This window comes from Panthera pardus, unplaced genomic scaffold (genome assembly GCF_024362965.1).
Source record: "Panthera pardus isolate Hobbes unplaced genomic scaffold, ASM2436296v1 HiC_scaffold_8, whole genome shotgun sequence".
NCBI classification, from domain to species: Eukaryota; Metazoa; Chordata; class Mammalia; order Carnivora; family Felidae; genus Panthera; species Panthera pardus.
In genome coordinates this window covers 10,060,381-10,079,983 of record NW_026527013.1, presented here as the reverse complement: position 1 = coordinate 10,079,983, position 19,603 = coordinate 10,060,381, and the positions used below count along the sequence as shown (strand labels likewise).

Here is a 19,603-nt window from a genome sequence, read left to right as displayed (position 1 = left end):
AAAATCTTAAAGATCACAAAGAATATATTATGGGTAGAGGGTTGCAGTTTTGCAAGGTGAAAAGAGCGCTGGAGACAGATGAACTGGACACGTAAAACCGACGAAGATGATCAATTTTATGCGTATTTTACCACCATTAAAAAGTAACTTTAAAATGTTTAATTAAGATAACATACATCAAGAGGCTGGGATGTGCTGGGAAGCGTTTACCAACGAGTTCTCCAGAAGAAAGAAAAAAAAAAAAAAAAGAAAGAAAGAAATTAAAAAGACCCTGGTTTGTAGCAGCTGTTGGTTTCCGGCCAATTTCAAGGTACCAGTATGACGTCTGCGTGGTCAGCAGAGTCCTGAAGAGTCAACCATCAGGTCTCACAAGCGAGTGTCAGCTGACTCGGCCAGAACGTGCAGTTGAAAGAATCATAAACAAGACACCCATGTTGTTACCGCTCAGGTCAGGAAATGGGACTGTGCCAGCAGCATAGACATCCCCCGCTGCATAATCCTGTCACAGGCCCTCCCACCCCCTAGAGGCAGCTTTAGTTGTGGCTTCTTTGTATATTGTTACGATTCTAACGCCAACATGTGCATTTCTGGGACAGATACTTCTGTTTCCTTCTTTCCTTGTGCATTTCTCTTGCCTTCTTTATTATTTTTTATTTTAGAGGGAGAGAGAACAGGAGGTGGGGAGAGGTGCAGAGGGAGAGGGAGAATCTCAAGCAAGCTTTATGCTCAGCGCGGAACCCAACATGGGGCTAGCCCCCATGACCCTGGGATCATGACCTCAGCCAAAACCAAGAGTCCGATGCTCGACCAACCGAGCCACCCAGGAGCCCCATCAATTGCACTTTTGATCAAAGTATGACACGCTTAAGGAAGAGCACACAGATCGTTCGTGGACACCCGGAAGAATTTTCACAGACCAAACATACTGCGTAACTATGACTCGGGTCCAGAAACACCCCTTCCGACCACCCCCCAAGATAGAAGAACGAAGCTCCACCTTTTGGGAAGGGAGAATTTGGAAGGATTTGTGGACATACGTCAAAAGTACAGTAGTTGAGGGGCGCCTGGGTGGCTCGGTCCGTTAAGCGCCGACTTCAGCTCGGGTCATGATCTCGTGGTTCGTGGGTTCAAGCCCCGCATCGGGCTCTGTGCTGGCAGCTCAGAGCCTGGAGCCTGCTTCGGATTCTGTGTCTCCCCCTCTCTCTCTGCCCCTCCTCCACTCCTGCTCTGTCTCTCAAAAATGAATAAACGTTAAAAAAATATTTTTTACAGTACAGTAGTTGAGATACGCTTTGGATGAAACCCTTTGAGGCTCTGCAAAGATCTTGTTTCCCAGTTTACCCGCTCATGCTAGCATTCTGGGTAGATTGTGTGCATAGAAGTGTTACTGTGGTGTTTGTTTATGAGTAATTTTCCATGCACCTCATCCCTTCCACATTTACTATTACTTATTATTTGGAATTCTGGAGGAAGAGTTGTTCGGTCTCCAGTTATTTGTTTATTCAATCATTTATTTATACCAATATGGATTTGTGAACAGTTATTTTAGTCTTTGGGTTGTAACCCGACACTATTGTTATTTATTTTGTTCCTCAAACTGTTCCAGCTGTGGCCATTGGGAGCTCCTTCAGTTGGCTCCTGCTCTAAGCATTTTATTCCAGGCGCTGTCCTTTCGCCGTGACTCCGTATTTTTTGTTGGTTTGTTTTTGTTTTTTTTTAGCACTTCTTATTTCCTGGCACCACAAGAAACGCAGGGCTTGCCTCGTGTTTTCCCTGCCCCAGTCCTAGAATCAGACACTTTCCTAAGGAGTCAGGATTCCCTTTTATTGGAGTATCGCAACGGGAAGTCAAGACCTGGGCACTGGGTGTGTCCATCACTACTGGGGGTGGGGGTGGGACAGGTTATGTCATTGCTTCTAGGTCCTCTCAGCTGAGAGTCTTCCTTTTTTTATCTTTATTGATTTATTTTAATTTTTTAATGTTTATTTTTATTTTTGAGAGAGAGAGAGCAGGGGAGGAGCAGAGGGCGAGGGAGATACAGAATCTGAAGCAGGCTCCAGGCTCTGAGCTGTCCGCACAGAGCCCGACGCGGGGCTCAAACCCACAAACTGTGAGATCATGGCCTGAGCCAAAGTCAGACGCTTAACCGACCAAGCCCCCCAGGCGTCCGGCATTCATTTTTTTTAAATACTGGGTAAAATTCATACAGGTAAAATTAACCATTTTGGTGTTACATGTACATGTATGTTGATAGCGCTTTTCACACAAACAGCAGGAACGACCCGTCAACAGATGTATGGACAGACAAAATGTGGTAGATCCATACAATGGAATATTATTCGGTCATAAGAAGAAATGAGGTTCAGATACACGTTACAGCGTGGTTGAACCTTGAAAACATTACAGCGAGTGAAAGAAGCCAGACCCAAAAGGTCACATATTATAGGATTGCGTTGATCTGAAGTACCGAAAATAAGCACATCCCTGGAGACAGAAAGCGGACTAGTGGGTTGCCAGGGGCTGGGAGGAGGACAGAATGGGGAGTGATCACTACTGGGTATCCCTTTGCCGGGGTGAAAATGTTTTGCACAGAGGTAGTGGTCGCAGAACATTGTGACTATCCTATCTGCCCTGAATTGTTCACCTTAACATAGTTTTGTGTTACGTCAATTTCACGTCGATTTAAATAAACAATGCTAGGGGCTCCCATGATGGGCTGAGCTGCGTTGGAATCCCACCTTTGCCTCTTTCCTGCTGTGTGACGTAGTAGGCAAGGCATTTAACCTCTCTGTACCTTGGTTTTCTCACCTGTAAAACAAGGAAGATTCAACACGCGCATCTTAAAACATCCCGGGGCCGGCGGGCAGCGCTGTGTACTTCTGTTATTTGTGCTTGACACATTCTCTTTGGATCCGAACTTTATCCCTTTGTCCTTTTCTTCATGACAAACTCCTGGCCTCTGTTGCCCCCTGTGGTATCTTGGGCCCAGGCAATGCTCCAGGAGGCGGGAGTCATATCTGATTGTACTGCTTTGAAAGGGCTGATGAATAAAATGCTCCCCCCACCTCCTCTTCTCCCAGCGACTCTCCAGGGACGTACCCTTCTGCCCTTTTCTCCATATCCCCAGTGCCTGGCTCAAGGGCTGGCAAAGAACAAACTCGCTGGGAAATAATTGCTGTCTGTCTGAGTTTGACTGCCTGGCCCATAACCAGAAGGCTCTTTTGTGCTCCACACAGAATCAGAGTTTTGAGCCCAATATAGCTGCATTCAAATTCCAGTTCCTATGTGAACTTGAGAAAGGCCTTACACCTCTCTGAATTCATTGGGAAGACGGAGTTTATTATCATATTTCCTGGGGCGCCTGGGTGGCTCAGTCGGTTGAGCCTCTGACTTCAGCTCGAGGCATGATCTCGCGGTTCGCGAGTTTGAGCCCCACGTCGGGCTCTGTGCTGACAGCGGTCCCCCATTCTCTCTGCGACTCCCCCGTTCACACACTCTCTCTCTAAATTGAATAAACATTAAAAAAAAGAAGAAGAAAATTAAAAAAATAGGCCTATTTCCTTCCTGGGGCTGTTTGGGGACTTGGGTGAAATTCTGCAAAGTGCTGAGCACCACGCACAGTGCGGTGGGTTGGGTGTGACCCTGCACAAAGATACCTCCCCGCGTCCTAACCCTCCGGAACTCTCAACCTGATACTATTTGCGGAAAGGGTCTTTGCATACGTAATTAAGGCCTTTGAGATGAGATGGTCCTGGATCATCCGGTTGGACCCTAGACCCAACGACACAGGAGAGATAAGGCCATGTGAAGACAGAGGCAGAGGTTAGAGTGATATACACGAAGAAACCAAGTCATGTCTGGAGCCACCAGAAGCTGGAAGAGACACGGAAGGATCTTCCCCTAGAGTCTTCGGAGGGAGCATGGCCTTGCGGACCTTGATCTCAGCCTTCTGGCCTCTAGAACCGTGAGAGAATACATTTCTGCTTTTGTAAGCCCCCCAGTTTGTGGCAACTATCAAAGCAGCCACAGGAAACTAATACGTAAGAGTTAGGAAAGCCCGCCTGCTACCAATATCATTATTATTTTCATTACCATTATTATTTTTGGTCAGCATACAAATGCACCCAAAGTTTACCAATCCTAAATAAAACCACTCTCTCCAAACTTAAGTAATCCTATTTCTGGATGGTCGGTACAGCCTGGTGCATCAGGAAATAGAAAGCATAAGATCGGCTGCAGTATCTCCCTCCCAATCTCAGCCCCCACTTTCCCCTACAGGTAACTCACTGCTCTTAATCTCCCGAGTATCTTTCCAGAATTTCTGTGCACCTGTACAAACATGTGAATATAGGTTCTTATCCTCCCCCCTCCCCCCCCCCACATACACACACCTACTTTTACATGAAAGGTAGCATTTAAAATTGTTTAATTGTGGTGAGGCACCTGGGTGGCTCAGTCAGTTAAGCATCCGGCTTCGGTTGAGGTCACGATCTCGCGGTTTGTGGGTTTGAGCCCCGCGTCGGGCTCTGTGCGGACAGCTCGGAGCCTGGAGCCTGCTTCAGATTCTGTGTCTCCCTCTCTCTCTGCTCCTCCCTGGCTCGCTCTCAAAAATAAGCAAACATTGGGGCGCCTGGGTGGCGCAGTCGGTTAAGCGTCCGACTTCAGCCAGGTCACGATCTCGCGGTCCGTGAGTTCGAGCCCCGCGTCAGGCTCTGGGCTGATGGCTCGGAGCCTGGAGCCTGTTTCCGATTCTGTGTCTCCCTCTCTCTCTGCCCCTCCCCCGTTCATGCTCTGTCTCTCTCTGTCCCAAAAATAAATAAAAAATGTTGGAAAAAAAAAAAATTTAAAAATAAGCAAACATTAAAAAAATGTTTTTAATTGTTTATTGTGGTAAAATATACAAAGCATTGTCAATGTCAAATTGTCAATTGTCAATTGTCATTGTCAATTGTCAAAAATGACAATATGTCATTTTAACCATGTTAAGTGTCCTGTTCAGTAGCCTTAAATACGTCGCATTGTTGTACAGCCGTCCCCACTATCCATCTTTAGCACCCCTATGTTTTTAAATCTTCTCAGATGTTTTTAAAATTTATTTTTAAAATTTACTTATTTTGAGAGAGAGCGAGGGAGCATGCACACACGTGCACAATAGGGGAGGGGCCGAGAAACAGAGGGAGAAAAAAAGAGAGGGAGAATCCCAAGCAGACTCCACAATGTCAGCACAGAACCCGACCTGGGGCTCAATCCCCTGAACCCTGAGATCACGACCTGAGACGATATCAAGAGTCTGACGCTTAACCCACTGAGCCACCCAGGCGCTCCTCTTCAGAACTCTTTCATTTTCCCAAACTGAAACTCTGTCCCCATGAAACACTAATCTCTCACTTCCCCCCTTCCACTCAGGCACCCATCATTCCCCCTTTTTGTCTCTATGGATTTGCCCATTCCAGGTACCTCGTGTGAGTAAACTCCTATGACGTTTGTCGTTTTGTGTCTGGCTTCTTGAACTTGGCCCAGTGTTCTCTTTTCTTTTCTTTAATTTTTAAGTCTATTTATTTATTTTGGGAAAGAGAGGGGGTGGGTAGGGGCACAGAGAGAGGGAGAGAGACTTCCAAGCAGGCTCTGAGCTGACACAGCGCAGAGCCTGATGCGGGGCTCGAACTCACAAACCGTGAGATCACTGTCTTGAGCGGAAATCAAGAGTTGGAACCTTAACTGAGCCACCCAGATGTCCCTCTTTTCCTTTTTTTTTTTTTAAGTTAATTTATTTATTTTGAGAGAGAGAGAGAGAGAACAAGGGAGTGTGTGCATGAACAGGGGAGGGGCAGAGAGAGAGAGAGAGAGAGAGGGAAACAGAGAATCCCAAGCAGGCTCCATGCTGCCAAGTGCAGAGCCTGATGTGGGGCTTGAACTCACAAACCACGAGGCCATGACCTGAGCTGTAATCAAGAGTCAGATGCTGGACCAGCTGAGCCACCCAGGTGCCCCAGGCACGACGTTTTCAAGTTCATCCATGTTGTAGCAAGTGTCAAAACTTCAATTCAGGGTCGCACGTTTTATACATTCTGCTACACCTTGCTCCCCCCACCCCTCCCGCCCCAGTTAACAACAAATGCCGGAGATCTCCCCATATTGAAACTCTCTTCACACACCTTGTTGTTGTGCTACAGCTGGGTAGTATCCTGCTGTGTGGATGTCCCGTAGTTAATTTCACTCCCAGAGACAGACGACATTTTTCATCCGTTTGTTCTTGAGCTAACACTGCAGTGAAAAACCTTGTAGAAATGTCATTTCGCACATATGCAAGTGGATCAGTAGAAAAATTCCCCAAAGTGAGATTTCTGGCTCGAACAATATGCGCATTTGTGCTTTTTATAGATATTGCCAAATTTCCCCTTTGGGGGATAGATTAATCCACACTCCCTCCAGCAATGAATGAGTGTTCCGCTCCTCTATGGCCTCACCCACAGAGTGTGTCAACCTTTGGATTTTTGCCAGCAGAACAGGTGAAAAATGGTATCTCGGAATAGAGAAAATTTACACTTCCCTTCCATAAGTACAGTGGGACATACTCCATGTGTTCAAGAGCTATTATAGTTTTCTCTTTCCTCTCTGGTCACCTTCGTTGTCCGTTATTTTTTAGGTTGTTGATCTTTTTCTTCTTGATTTCTAGGAGTTCTTTATATATTAAGGAGCTCTCTTATCTGGTTATCCGATGGGGGATAAATATTTTCTCCCAGGTTGCCGTTTCTCCAAACTTTTAAATTAATGAACACTGACATTTATTGAGAATTGGATGGACACCTGGTCTTGTGCGGTGCTTTAAACACCCTAGTCAACCTTACTGACATCATTTTTCGTCTCTAAATACTACGTATAACATGCATCTCTAGAAAATAAGGATATTTATACACTGACAAATATACAATCATTCTTCGGTATCATCTTACGCCGAACACATATTCAAATTTCCCTGAGTCTGTGAAATGTCTTTTCAGAGTTGATTTACAGCCCAGACCAACAGAACTTTCTACGATGGTGGGAGTGTTCTATATCTGTGCTTTCCACCATGGTGGCCACCAGCTGGCTACTGAGCGCTTGAAATGTGTCCAATAGCGATGAGGAACTAAGTTGTTCGTTGTATTTTATTTTAGTTACTTTTATTTTTTTTAAGGGTATTTATTTATTTTGAGAGAGACAGTGTGTGTTAGAGAGTGGGGAAGGGGCCGAGGAAGAGACAGAATCCCAAGAAGGCTGCACTGTCAGTGCAGAGCCCGACGCCAGGCTCGAACTCATGAACTGTGAGATCATGACCTGAGCTGAGATCAAGAGTCCGGCGCTTAGTCGACCGAGCTACCCAGGCATCCCAAGTTACTTTTAATTTTGACAGCATGTGGGAAATTACTAGTCAGGATCCCCGATGCACGTAGGTGCAAAAACCCTCCACAAAATACTAGCAAACTGAAGTCAACAATACATTCAAAGGATCACACACCACGATCAAGTGGGATTCATTCCGGGGATGCAAGGATGGCTCGGTATCCGCAAATCAGTGTAATACGCTAGCAAAATGAAGGACAAAAATCATAAATGATCATCTCAAGAGATGCAGAAGAGCATTCGACAAAATCCAACATCCTTTCGTAACGGAAACTCTCAACAAACTGGGCATAGAGGAGACGTAGTTCGACGTAATAAAGGCCACGTACGACAAGCCCACAACTAACATCATAATAGTATAACACGGAAAGCTTTTCCGCTAAGACAGGAACGAGACAAGGGTACCCGTTCCCACTACTTTTATTCAGCACAGTACCGCAAGTCCCAGCCAGAGCAATTTGGCAGAAAAAGAAATAGGAGGTAGGGGCGACTGGGTGGCTCAGTCTGTTCAGAGTCCAACTTCTGCTCGGGTCATGATCTCACGGTTCATGAGTTCGAGTCCCGCGTCGGGCTCTCTGGAGCCCGCTTCAGATCCTCTGTCCCCCTCTCTCCTTGCTCCGCCCCCAGCCCTCTCAAAAACGAATAAATGTTTCAAAAAAATTAAAACAATAAATAAAAGGTATCCCTTCCTCCCCCCCGCCCCCCCCCCGCCTCCAGCAGCCACCATATTAGTGTAGATTTCAAATCTGTCTTCCTGACCCAAATACATCTAACCTACATTCACTGTCTCCATTCACCTCCCAATTGGCCCTCAGTCTTTTGCGATCTGCTATGTGCTCCCCAAATGCCAGTGAACCTAGGTCTCACCCAGTCCCATCTCTCCCCAAACACTATCACGCCCTCACTGGTCCAGGCAAAGCGCCCACTGGTGTAATTTCATCCCAGATAACCAATTTCTTGCTCTTCCCAAACCACTGTGTGCAAGTATGTTGTGACTGGCACAATGGGACTGTGTACTAGATTTCCGTCTGTACCCTTTTAGCTCAGTGATATATTGCATTTTTGTTAAGAGAGTCAAAGCAGTTATTAACTGATTTCCTTCAGCCTCTCCCCACCAAAAATTGTCTTACCACTTGGTGGGGGGTGGGAATAGGTTGACACAAGTTCATGTGGATACGCATGTGTCCCAAGCATTTTTTCTCAAAGCCCAAGTATTTAGGGGATCACCTCTCAGATTTTTTAAAAAGTTTATTTATTTATTTTGAAAGACTGGGGGGGGGGGTGGGAGAGAGAGAGGGAGAGAGAGATGACATGTGCCAGAGAGAGCAGAGGAGGGGCAGAGAGACAGAGAGAGAGAGAGAATCCCAAGCAGGCTCTGTGCAGTCAGCACAGAGCCTTACGTGGGGCTTGAACTCACAAACCTCAAGATCATGACCTGAGCTGAAATCAAGAGTCAGAGGCTTAACCAGCTGAGCCACCCAAGCGTTCCTCACATCTCAGATTTTTGTTTTTTAATTTTGTATTTTTTTTAATGTTTATTTATTTTTGAGAGAGAGAGAGAGAAAGAGCGTGAACAGGGGAGAGTTAGAGACACAGAATCTGAAGCAGGCTCTGGGCTCCAGGCTCCAAGCTGTCAGCACAGAGCCCGATGCGGGGCTTGAACCCACGAACCGTGAGATCATGACCTGAGCTGAGGTCAGATGCTTAACCGCCTGAGCCACCCAGGCGCCCCTGTTATTTTGTAAATCTCAGTTCATTCCTTTTTATTTCCCCCCAACTTTTCCTTCGGCTTGATGATGCAATACCTTCAACAATATTTTCCCAAGATCACCTTAACTCATCAAAACCCTGCTTGCAACATAGTTCCCCAAACCTGTTGGACTGGGTGTCCTCTGACACCCGATTCCATTTTATCCATGGATATATCTGCACAGTATTCACACATTTACGATATTTTTTTCCCTCTTACCCCACTGTGTGGCTTGAAAAGTTAGAACTAGCCTGCTAAGCATAACACTTAATAATAAGCAGAAATGCACCGGCTTTGATGATGATTTGCCAGTGTAACAGGAGGATGTCTTGTTTGCATTCCAATGCACCGAGGGTCAGATTCTCCTTAGTAGCTGGCACATTCGTAGATAGTTTTAAATTTCTTCTTTTTCTCCCTTTTAGCAAAACTCCACGGAGATCTCTTTCTCCTGCCGCTTGGGGGAGGAGCAGGGTTGCCAGGTCTGAAAATGCTATGGTGTCTGGGTTTCACGCCCATTAGCACGATACTTTGTAAGCTACTTTTTGCCGCCGGGCTACTTGGCTGAGGAGTCTGGATCATGCCGCTTTCTTAGTTCATCTTGCTAGAAAGATGGACATGTACGTTGCCTCCAGTGACCCACCTCAGTGAGTATGCTCACCCGGTGCAAAACTTTCAATGAATATAAAAATTTGGAACAGAACCACCGAGGCGCGGTTCCCTTGGTTTAACAGAGACCCGACGACTGGCTTAAATGAGAGAGAAGGTTGGTCTCTGCGGGTGGATAGCTGGGAAGCCCGTGTCCTTCTGTCCCTTGTTGTACCACCTCTAGGGTAGTATCTCCAAGGACGTTTGTCTAGAGACATCTTTCGGTGTCATACCTGGCTGGGGGAGGAGGCTACTGGCATCTAGTGGGCGGTGGCCAGGGGCACCGCTTAATATCATAAAACACACAGGACAGTTTCCCACCACAAAGAACAATTTGGCCCCAAGTGTCGACGGTGCCCGCCTGCCCTAGAAAAGTCCCCAGTCCCTTTTTTTCATGACTGACTTGTTGAAGACACAGGGACAGTTGTCATGTGGTACACCCCCCCCCCGACTGTGGATTTGTCTGTCTGTCACTTCCTGATATTGTCATTTAACTTGTTTCTCTACCCTTTCCATTTCCTGCAAACTGGATGTGAGGTTGACAGACTTCATCAGAGTCAGGTTTAACATTTTGGCAAGATGTGTCCTAGGGGAAGCTGTGAACTTCCTTTCGCATCACATCGGGAGGCCCAGGGCCGTCTACTGTGCTGCTGAGCTGCCTGGCAGCTAATGCTGGTGACAGCCTGGCCTCCGTGATCAAGTCCACACCCCTGGGCTTCGTGAGCATCCAGCACCCTGTGCATAGTTTGCTCCCCGTCATTCTCTCACCTGCTGCTTTATGATGCCCATCGACGATCATTGCCCAGATCAATGATTTCCTTGGCTTTTGCAAAACGGCAAATTTTCTTTTTCTTTTTCTTTTTTTAAGTTCATTTCTTTTGAGAGAGAGAGGAAGAGGGAAGGAGGGGCAGAGAGAGAAAAGGAGAGCGTGAATCCCAAGCAAGCTCTGCACTGTCAGCACAGAGCCCAACATGGGGCTCGAACTCAACAGCCCATGAGATCATGACTTGAGCCAAAATCAAGAGCCGGATGCTCAACGGACTGAGCCACCCGGAAGCCCCAAAATGGCATTTTTTCTAATTCTTTCATTCTTTCTGCATTAAAAAAAAAAAAGTTTATTTATTTTGAGAGAGAGCGAGCAAGCGGGAGAGGGAAAGAGACAGAGGGAGAGAGAGCATCCCAAGCAGGCTCTGCGTCATTATCGAGGAGCCCGACATGGGGCCTGATCCCACAAACTGTGAGATCATAATCTGAGCTGAAATCAAGAAATGAATGCTTAATGGACTGAGCTACCCAGGCCCCCTAATTACCAATGTTTCAGAAAGGAGTTGGTCAAGAGTGTAACTTGACTTCCAATGGTATATATAACGTGTTTTTAAGTTTCAAATTGGGGTATAGCATACATAAAGGACATAGATTTCGAATGGAGAGCTCAGGGAATTTTTTATATCTATAAACCCATGCAAACACTATCAAAAAAAATAGAACATTTCTAGCCCACACTGCCTTCCCTGCCACAAAGGCTTATAATGAATATTTGCGATTGAAGAAATGATTTCCAGGCTTGGCTGTGCTCATTGGGGGGTTAGGGACTTCAGGGAGGTGGGGAAATGGGTGGGAGGTGGCAATAGGGCTTCTAGTCCCCCCCCCCCCCCCCACCCCGTGGCCCCCATGCACACAGGGCTGGCCCTGGGACCTCCACCTGTCTCACAGACGCAGCTGCAGGGGCTGAATGGCTCTGCGGGCTGGGATTTAGTCGCATTAATTCTTGGGTGGACTTATCAGGGCTGGGGCTCCTCGAGCATTTCCAGGCCGATTGAAACTGCTGCTGCTTTTCCTCTACCGTGGAGGGTCACACCCAGGGGCATCAAAGCACATTGGAAAGGCCCAGAAAAGGAGATAGGCTGTCTGGGCTCTGCTGCCTCCCAGCTGTGTGATCCCGGAAGAATCTCCTTCTACCTCTGAGACTCTATTTGCTTTTTTGCTTTACCAGTCTAGTGGGGCGGGGCGGAGGGGGGGGGGTGGATATTCCACTTTGCGGGGCTGTTGGGAGGTGGAGGGTTTCTGGGGAATCACCTGGCTGCCTTTACTTCTCTGACCTCACCTCCTGACGCTTTCCTCTTTGCTCATTCTGCCCCAGCCTGATGTTTATCTCCCGCCTCCCCTCCTCCCCGCCGTTCCCTCCACCTGGGTTTTATGGAGTTTGCTTCTTTTCACAACTCAGGACTGCAGGACCCCTCCCTCAAGTGACACAGGCCACTGCATCCTGTCACTCCTCTCCCACCCCCTCCCATGTCACTCTTACAGCCCCTTAAAAACCTATCTTATGTAGTCATTTCGCTAGTAATTGTGTCTCTCTTAATAAAATGCAAAGCCTGAGGTTTTGTCTGCTTTCTTTACTTTTACAGCCCCGGCCTTGCACACAAGAGGGGTGAAGTTGGTTGAACCAGGAAACAGCAGCTCAGAGACAGAGCCGCTTTGTCACACTGTCACACAGCAGGACTACAAGTAGAACCATGGGCTCTGAGCTTTTTCTCCATTTTCCTGTCTCTGGTGGAGACCACGGCGCAAAACTGAAGAGGGTGGCGCGGCAGGCGGGGGTGGGGGGGTGGGGGGGTGGGGGGAGGGCAAAAAACTCATTTATCAAGATAATTACTATTTTGAGAAATCAAAATTAATGCAAAAAAAAATTGATTAAAATATGTTTTTGAAAAAGTAAAAGACAAGATCCGATCCAGCACTTGCGTGACTCACTTCGTCCTGATCCCACTCCTGGCAGGATCCTATCTTTATTTAAAATTTTGGTAGTTTGGTCATCATGGATTTATTTTTTCCCCATTAATTTTGATACTTGAAAAATATTGGATAGAATGTCATTTATCTTGATGATTGAGTTTTTGCGCCCTCAACCTAGTCTCGACCCGCTTCTGTCTCATCTCTCCTGGAGAAACTGAGGCAGGGAGGACGCTGAGGGGGCGGCGCGACGGAGGGGGAAGAGCGTCGGGGTGCGGTGTGGAGCCTTGGTGAGCAGCCCGCACTCCCCTGGGGGTGCTGGGCGCCGACCTTTGCTTATCGCCCGCGCTAGAAGCCTCTAATTAAGTCCTCCGCTTGCAGGAGACCTTTCCCAGGGCTGTCCGCACCGCCTGCGGGGCGGAGATAGCCGCGGTTGTCCCGGCAGCGGTGACCTTTTCCGGCCCGATAGGAGGGGGAGGCGGGAGCCCTCGCGGAGGCCGGGTCTAGGCGGAGGTGGCGGGGGAAGTTTGCTCGAGGGATGGGACCCGGGATCGAACCCAGCCTTCACATCCCACGACCATCTTACCAACGTAGGGCAATAGGGAGGGAGGGGAAGAGCGCCCAGTGACGTCACTGAATCCCTAGCCCAGCTCCGCCGCTGACGTCACAGACGAGCCGCGCGCGTCACTGCATTCCTCCCGTGACGTAAGCGCGCGAGGCGAGGAACTGACCCACCGGGGCAGGAAGAAGTCTGAAGGAAGAGAGCTTTCCTTTCTCGCCTTTTATAGTTGGTAAGGCGTTTAAAGTACGCTGAGCGGACTACCACTCCCAGCTGGCTTTGCGTGCTGCGCATGCGCACGGTTCCCAGCTGGAGAGCGCGGCAAACCTTTGGAATGGATTGACATCCCTTTAGCTGAACCATAAGGCAGGTTTTACAGCCGCAAGCCAATCCCAACCTCACAGACCCCACCCCTTTATTCTTAGGCCGCTGCTTCCTTGCGGGAGTGACGGGTTCTTCTGCCTTTGAGGGTTCAATTTCCTTTGACGGACATTCACACCGATGAATCAGAGCGCCGAGAAGTCTAGAGGGTGTTGAAAAGCGTGACTTAGGACCAATAGCTTAGCAGCAGGACCTAGCGCCATCCAATCACTTCTCCTGGCGCCGCCAATCACCCGGGACTCCGCCCCCGCCCATGACGTGTGTAGGGTGGGTAGCAACAGTTGCCCCGGTGAGGGAAACGGAGGCGCCATAGCCACGGTAGTCGTGGCGACCAAGCAACCCGGCAACGCGAGTCAACAACAACAACCGCCCGGCCGACCCCCACCCCCACCCCCCCCTGCCCGGCCCGGGGACCCCGGCACGTTCCGTCCCCCTCCCAACATCGCCTCCGAGACCTCTGGAAAGCCCTTCTGCGGACAGAAGTAGGAAGAAGCCGAGGTAACCCGGGCGGCCCTGGGGTGGCGGGCCCGGCCAGGGAGGGCGGCAGGGCCCGGGCGGCGGGTGTCGCTGTAATCATAGTCCGGGGGGAAGGGGCGGGCGGTCAAAATGGCGGCGGCGACTGTCGGGGCCGTGGGGGAGGGGGCCGGGGCCCGGCTGGGGCGACACCACCCGCCCCTGGGGTCCGGGGCCCAGCCCCCGCGAGGGGCGGGCGCTAGCAGGCCGGCGGCGAGTGGAGGTCGGTTGGACGGGGCGGGGGGCTTTTATATGTTGGGAGGTGCGGAGAGGCGGGCCTGGGGAGGCTGGGCCAATGGGAGCGAGGGAGGGGCGAGGCGGGGCGGAGGTGAATGGGCGGGGCCAGGTCGTAAGGTGTGGGCGGGACCGGCGGGTGCCGGTGGCGGGGGAACCGGGTGGGGCAGTTGCCGCCAGGGCCTTACAGCCTCCCAAAGGGATGGAAAGCCACCTGTGCTGCGTCGCTTTAGAGCCCCCCCCCCCCCCAGTCATTCCCAGTACTCCGTGTCTGCCACATCTGAGGCCTCAGTTTTCCATTCTGTAAAGTGGGGAGAATCATTGCCATCGTCCCTTTTCTACATTTCAGGGATTTCTGACTCCTTTCAGGAATTTCTCTAGGCCTCATCTTTGAACTTTTACTGCTATGTGCTATTTTTGAATATGGTTTGATAGAACTGTTAGCTAATCTTGATTTCCACACTGCCGTCTGTTCCTAAATCTCTCTTATTCTCGGAGAGAAAGCAAAGGAAAACAAAGTTTCATGGCGAAACTGTGGGCTAGGAATATGGCTTCAGCCGGGAGGATCTGGTTTGCAGAAGTCGAAGCCCATGGTAGGGGAGGAGTGATCTGGGGTGACTGAGGTAGACGAACAGAAACTTGATTGCTTCTCTGTGCGCTGCTCTCTTAGACCTCGTATCGTCCCTGGCCAGAGGACTTGTTTCTGGAGATGGGACGATTTCTAACCTTCTTGCCCATCAAGGTCTGCCTTTCTGGGAACGGGAAGCAAATGGCGCCTGGGGAAGTTTCTTAGATTTGTTAAGCTGCCTCTGTTGGCCAGACACATGTTTTTGTGTCAATCAAGTTGGTGTCAGCTGGGTCACATGTCACTGAGGAGGTACCAGCCTCCAGAGCCACGTGGGCAGGAGCGGCACATCAAGATTAGAGGAAAGGGGAAGTGTTCCATGTTTGTTACAGGAGAATCTGAGCGACTGCTTTGGCGGGCAACAGGATCTACCTGCTTGGGGAAGGATTTATTTTTTTCAGATAGCCGGCTGGGCAAGTCCACTTTACTTGTTCTCTGTCTTGCTTTGGAGCTCGGCATCAGCAGAGCTGAGTGGCGGTGTGCAAACTGTAGCCCTTTTCTTTTAAAGTCAGTAAACTTCGAGGAAAAGGATCGTCTCAGGCTCTCCTAAGGCTTTCCGTCGGGAATTTGAGACAAGGGGGGAGGGGTGGGGGGGGTCTCACTTCTCGGAGACTTTTTCTAGACCCGTTCCTCTTTGAGAGGTGACAGGACCCCTTGAAAGTTCAGAAAGTTAGAGATTAATTTTCAGAGCCAGACTGGAAATACCAAGTCGCCAGAAAGGTCATCACCACCCGTTGGAAAGGCAAACTTTGAGCAGAAGGCGATGTTAGCAGTTATCTAGGCTTGTTAACTGCCCCCTCCCCCCCATAACTTTTACATTCGAAGGGCCCAGGCCCAGAGGGGTCTTGTGACTAGGGTTGAGGGCACTGGTTTAGTTCTCCTGTGGAAGCAATCAGCTGCTTTCGCGCAATCAACTGTCGCTGTGTGCCCTTCGATGAGTTACTGTACTTCTCTAACTTCAGTTTCCTTTTGTCCAAGCGAGGGACAGTGACCATCGGTAACACTCTTAATCTCATATTCCTGTGTTATGGACCCGACGAAAGAATACATGTTGAACATCAAATACATGGTAATTGCTCAAACTGTGTTAGCGGCTCCCCTTATTATCACGATTGTCCTTTCCTGCTCAGCCCTCTGAATTACACCGCTTGTATTTATTTTTATCATTTTGAATTGGGTGAGAGCCTAGTGGCTTTAAAGGTTGACTCACTTGTTGGGCCGTGTGGGCAGATGACAGAGATGACAGAGATCCCGGGAAGCTGGATACCAGGACTCTAGTTTCTAGTGGGAAAGTGTTATTCCCCTCGCTCCTGAATAGTCCTTCTCCCGCTTCAGGAGAGCAGCCAAACAGAAAAAAATTCTCCTGGGCCTGGGCCCAGACTCAGCCCCAAGGCTTCCAGGAGGCAGCTGGGTGAGCCAGAGATGTGGGTGTCGTGGGAATGGTGTCCCTGGAGCTGAAGTCCTTGCCCTCCCCTCCCCATACACATCTCAACATCTCGGGGATGGGCCAGGCAGACTTCCCCAGGGATGCAGCCTGCAGACAGCAACGGCACACTGCATGCTCTTCTTGGGCTGGGCAGCCCGTTCTGGACCAGGGGGCATTGCCCAGCCCTGCTGCACAAGGCTGCTGCTGGCAGGCAGAGGCAGGAGGCAGTAACTCTTCGACAAGGTCTCGTCCATTGGTAGATTCACAGTGACCTTTGACACTCATTAACAGTGTGTTCCTGGCACGTGGACACTCATTTGACAGTAAAAGTTGAGTCCCTACTACGTGCCAGTCAGTGTTCTGGACCCGGAGGTCAGTGATGGGCAAGGCGGGCCAGGTCTCGGCCCTGGGAGAGCTTGCATTTCTGGTCATGGAAGGAAGAGGAACTATGGATAAGAAAATGGGTGGGGGGGGGGGGGTGCCTGGGTGGCTCAGCCGGCTAAGCGGCTAACTCTTAACTTTGGCTCAGGTCATGATCTCACGGTTCGTCAGTTTGGGCCCCTCATTGGGCTCTGTGCTCACAGAGCAGAGTCTGCTTTGTATCCTCTGTCTCCCTCTTTCTGCCCTTCCCCTGCTCTCTCTCTCTCTCTCTCTCTCTCTCAAAAATAAAATAAATGTTTAAAAAAAGAAAAAAGAAGCAAATAAGGAAATAGAGGTCCAGGAAGAAAATAAAACAGGAGTCTGTGCTTGAGAGTACTTGGGGTGGGAGGCACACTTGAGACCCAAGAAGGTGACATATAAGCTGAGACCTGAATGATATGAGGCAGCCAGCAGTGGAGAAGGGGAGTAGAGGTGAGGAGAGGATGTCAATCAGGTGGAAGAGTTGGTGCAAAGGTCCTGAGGCAGGAGGAGGCATGGAACATTCTCGGAGCAAGAGCCAGTTTGACTAGAACATTCAAAGTGAGAAGGAGAGACTTGAGGGGCTAGATGCCTCAAGGCCCAGAGGTCTTGGGACGGGCTCTGGATTTTATTTAATTTCTGTGATAGGAGCCTTGGAACCTCCTGAATACAAGAGTGACAAGATAGGATTTGTGTTTTCAAAGGATCTGAAAGACTATAGAGGCGAGACTGGAGCTAGGAGCCAGTAATGAGAGTGTTGTGGGGGTCCGACAACTGGGATTGGCTGATGAAAGTGGAGAGAAGTGTCCAGTCTTAGGATCTGTTTTGGAGGAATTACAGAGAAGTCTTAAAAACTAACTGGCTATAGAGGATCAAGGAAACGCACATCATGATATTTAAATTCCCCGTTCCCCTGCAAGTTCCCCATTGAAGCCATTCTACGGATGAAGAAAGTGAGCTTTCTTTCCATTTCCTTCGGAGGGCCTTGTCCAAGATGTAAACCATCTCGTTGTAGAATCTGGCATCCAGAACAGAGGTCGGCAAACTTTGACTGCCACCTGGTTTTGTGTGGCCTGTGAACAAACAATGATTTTTACACTTTTAAGAGACTGGGGGGAAAAAATCTAAAAGGAGAATATTGTGTGGCATGAATAAAATGTCCTGGCGTGATAGGATATGAAATTCAAATTTCAGTGTCTATAAATAAAGTTTTATTAGCACATAGCTGCGTTCATTTATTTACATATTATCTATGGCTGCTTTCACTGCAAGGGCAGAGTTGAATAGTTGCAATAGAGGCTGCCTGCCCACAGATTGATTCAATGATTGAGGCAAACATTCTCCAAAAACAGATACTGACTTTGAAAGATAGATACAGCCATTGGCGACTTTCTTGGCAGTTTCACTGCCAAGGAACAGGTTTGCTGAGTGATTCCCTTGTTCTGTGTGCCCTGCTCTGTAAAGACAGGGGTCTCATGCCGTATAAATATTTGTGACTTATTTCTGTCTAGGGAGCACCTTGCAAAACAGTGCTTAACCTACTCATCCACGAATGGAAAGAAAAGGGCTCCCTGGTCACACAATTGTGGGAAACTTGGGATCCTGTATGGCCCTTCCTGGAGACGGATGGCAATGACAGTGCTCAGAAGGTGTCCAATAGAGAAGTTGGTTTAACTGTTTCACTAATCTCCCCTTCTTTTCAAAAAAAAAAAAAAAATTAATGTTTATTTATTTTTAAGAGAGACAGAGAGAGAGAAACAGACTCCGAGTGGGGGAGGGGCAGAGAGCGGGAGACACAGAATCTGAAGCAGGCTCTAGGCTCTAAGCTGTCAGCACAGAGCCTGCTGCGGGGCTCCAGCTCACAAACAGTGAGATGGTGACCTGAGCCGAAGTCAGACACTTCACAGGCTGAGCCACCCAGGCGCCCCTCCCCTCCTCCTTTTCAATTTCGCTGTTCAGCCTTCATTGTCCCTTCCTTCCCTTGCCCCTGAGTGGAAGGAATGAGGCCTTCGGGCTTTGCACCTCAAGGAGGAGAAAGCACCTGCAAGTGTGGAGCTTTTAAAGTTCTTTCCTTGTGGGAGGTACCCCAGGAGCAAGCCATGCTGGGGCTCAGAAAAGCCCAGGCCAGGGTTTCTCACAGACGTCCCCCAGGGCCACCTGCCTCGAACCATCTGGTGGAGAGTTAGCTCAAACAGCAGACTCTGGGGCCATCCCAGACTCTGGGCAGTGGGGCCCAGGAGCCTGCATTTAACTAGCTCCGTAGGTGATGCTGATGAACAAACACCAGGGTTGGAGTCCCCCTGGGCACCTCTTTTCTAAGACCTCTTTCCCCTTCCCCCTCCAACTCTACCTGGCACAGATATTTGTTCAAGGAGAAGGAGAATAGTGGTTTCCACCTCTCAGGGCTTACTGGGTGCTGGGCTTGTCTCGTCGGACCTTTACACCAGCCCTATGCCTCAGTGTCCTCCTCATCCCCAGGTACAGATGGGGAAACTGAGGCCCAGCGGAAGGTCAGTAACGTGTTCATGAATTAAGAGACCAGTCAGGGTTCGTGTCGAGGTGGCTCTGACCCCAAACAGACGGACACTGATCAGCAGCCGTGACTCGAGCACCTGAGCTCGGCCGGAGTTTGGACCTGATGGTGTGAGGAGCCCCCATAAGGCAGCCCCTCTGATGCTGGCATGAAGACTTTGGGAGGGCAGGGGCTGCAGGATGATGACATTTTCTTGCGCGTGGCAGGTGTTTAATCTCTGTGCATGGGGCTCAGGTATCCCCGTCTGGAAAACAGGGAACACGCTATGTACTGATTGAGAGAAGTAAGTGAGCCCTGCGCCTGGCTCCCGGGGTGGGGCTAGCAGTTAAGAGCACACATCTGGAGCTCAGAGAGACCCGGGTTCAAATCCTCTTCTTACCAGTTGCTGGGCACCCTTGGCGCGGTTTTGCTCATCTGTAAAA

General features: G+C 49.3%; 1 protein-coding gene and 1 long non-coding RNA gene across 2 annotated transcripts in view; one reads left to right on the top strand and one right to left on the bottom strand.

Moving 5' to 3' along the window:
* Positions 1–2,222: 2,222 nt before the first annotated feature.
* On the bottom strand, positions 2,223–13,207 carry LOC109253999 (uncharacterized). Its single transcript, XR_002074613.2, has 4 exons — positions 13,098–13,207; positions 10,547–10,635; positions 4,390–4,603; positions 2,223–3,502 (listed from the first exon to the last, which is right to left on the bottom strand). It is a non-coding gene; the product is annotated as an uncharacterized LOC109253999 (long non-coding RNA).
* A 337-nt stretch (positions 13,208–13,544) lies between these two features.
* The window catches only part of RFX1 (regulatory factor X1), a 32,052-nt gene continuing 25,993 nt past the window's right edge, over positions 13,545–19,603 (top strand). The window contains 1 exon segment of the mRNA XM_019427494.2: positions 13,545–13,949. The gene's annotated coding sequence lies outside the window, so the exon portion shown is untranslated.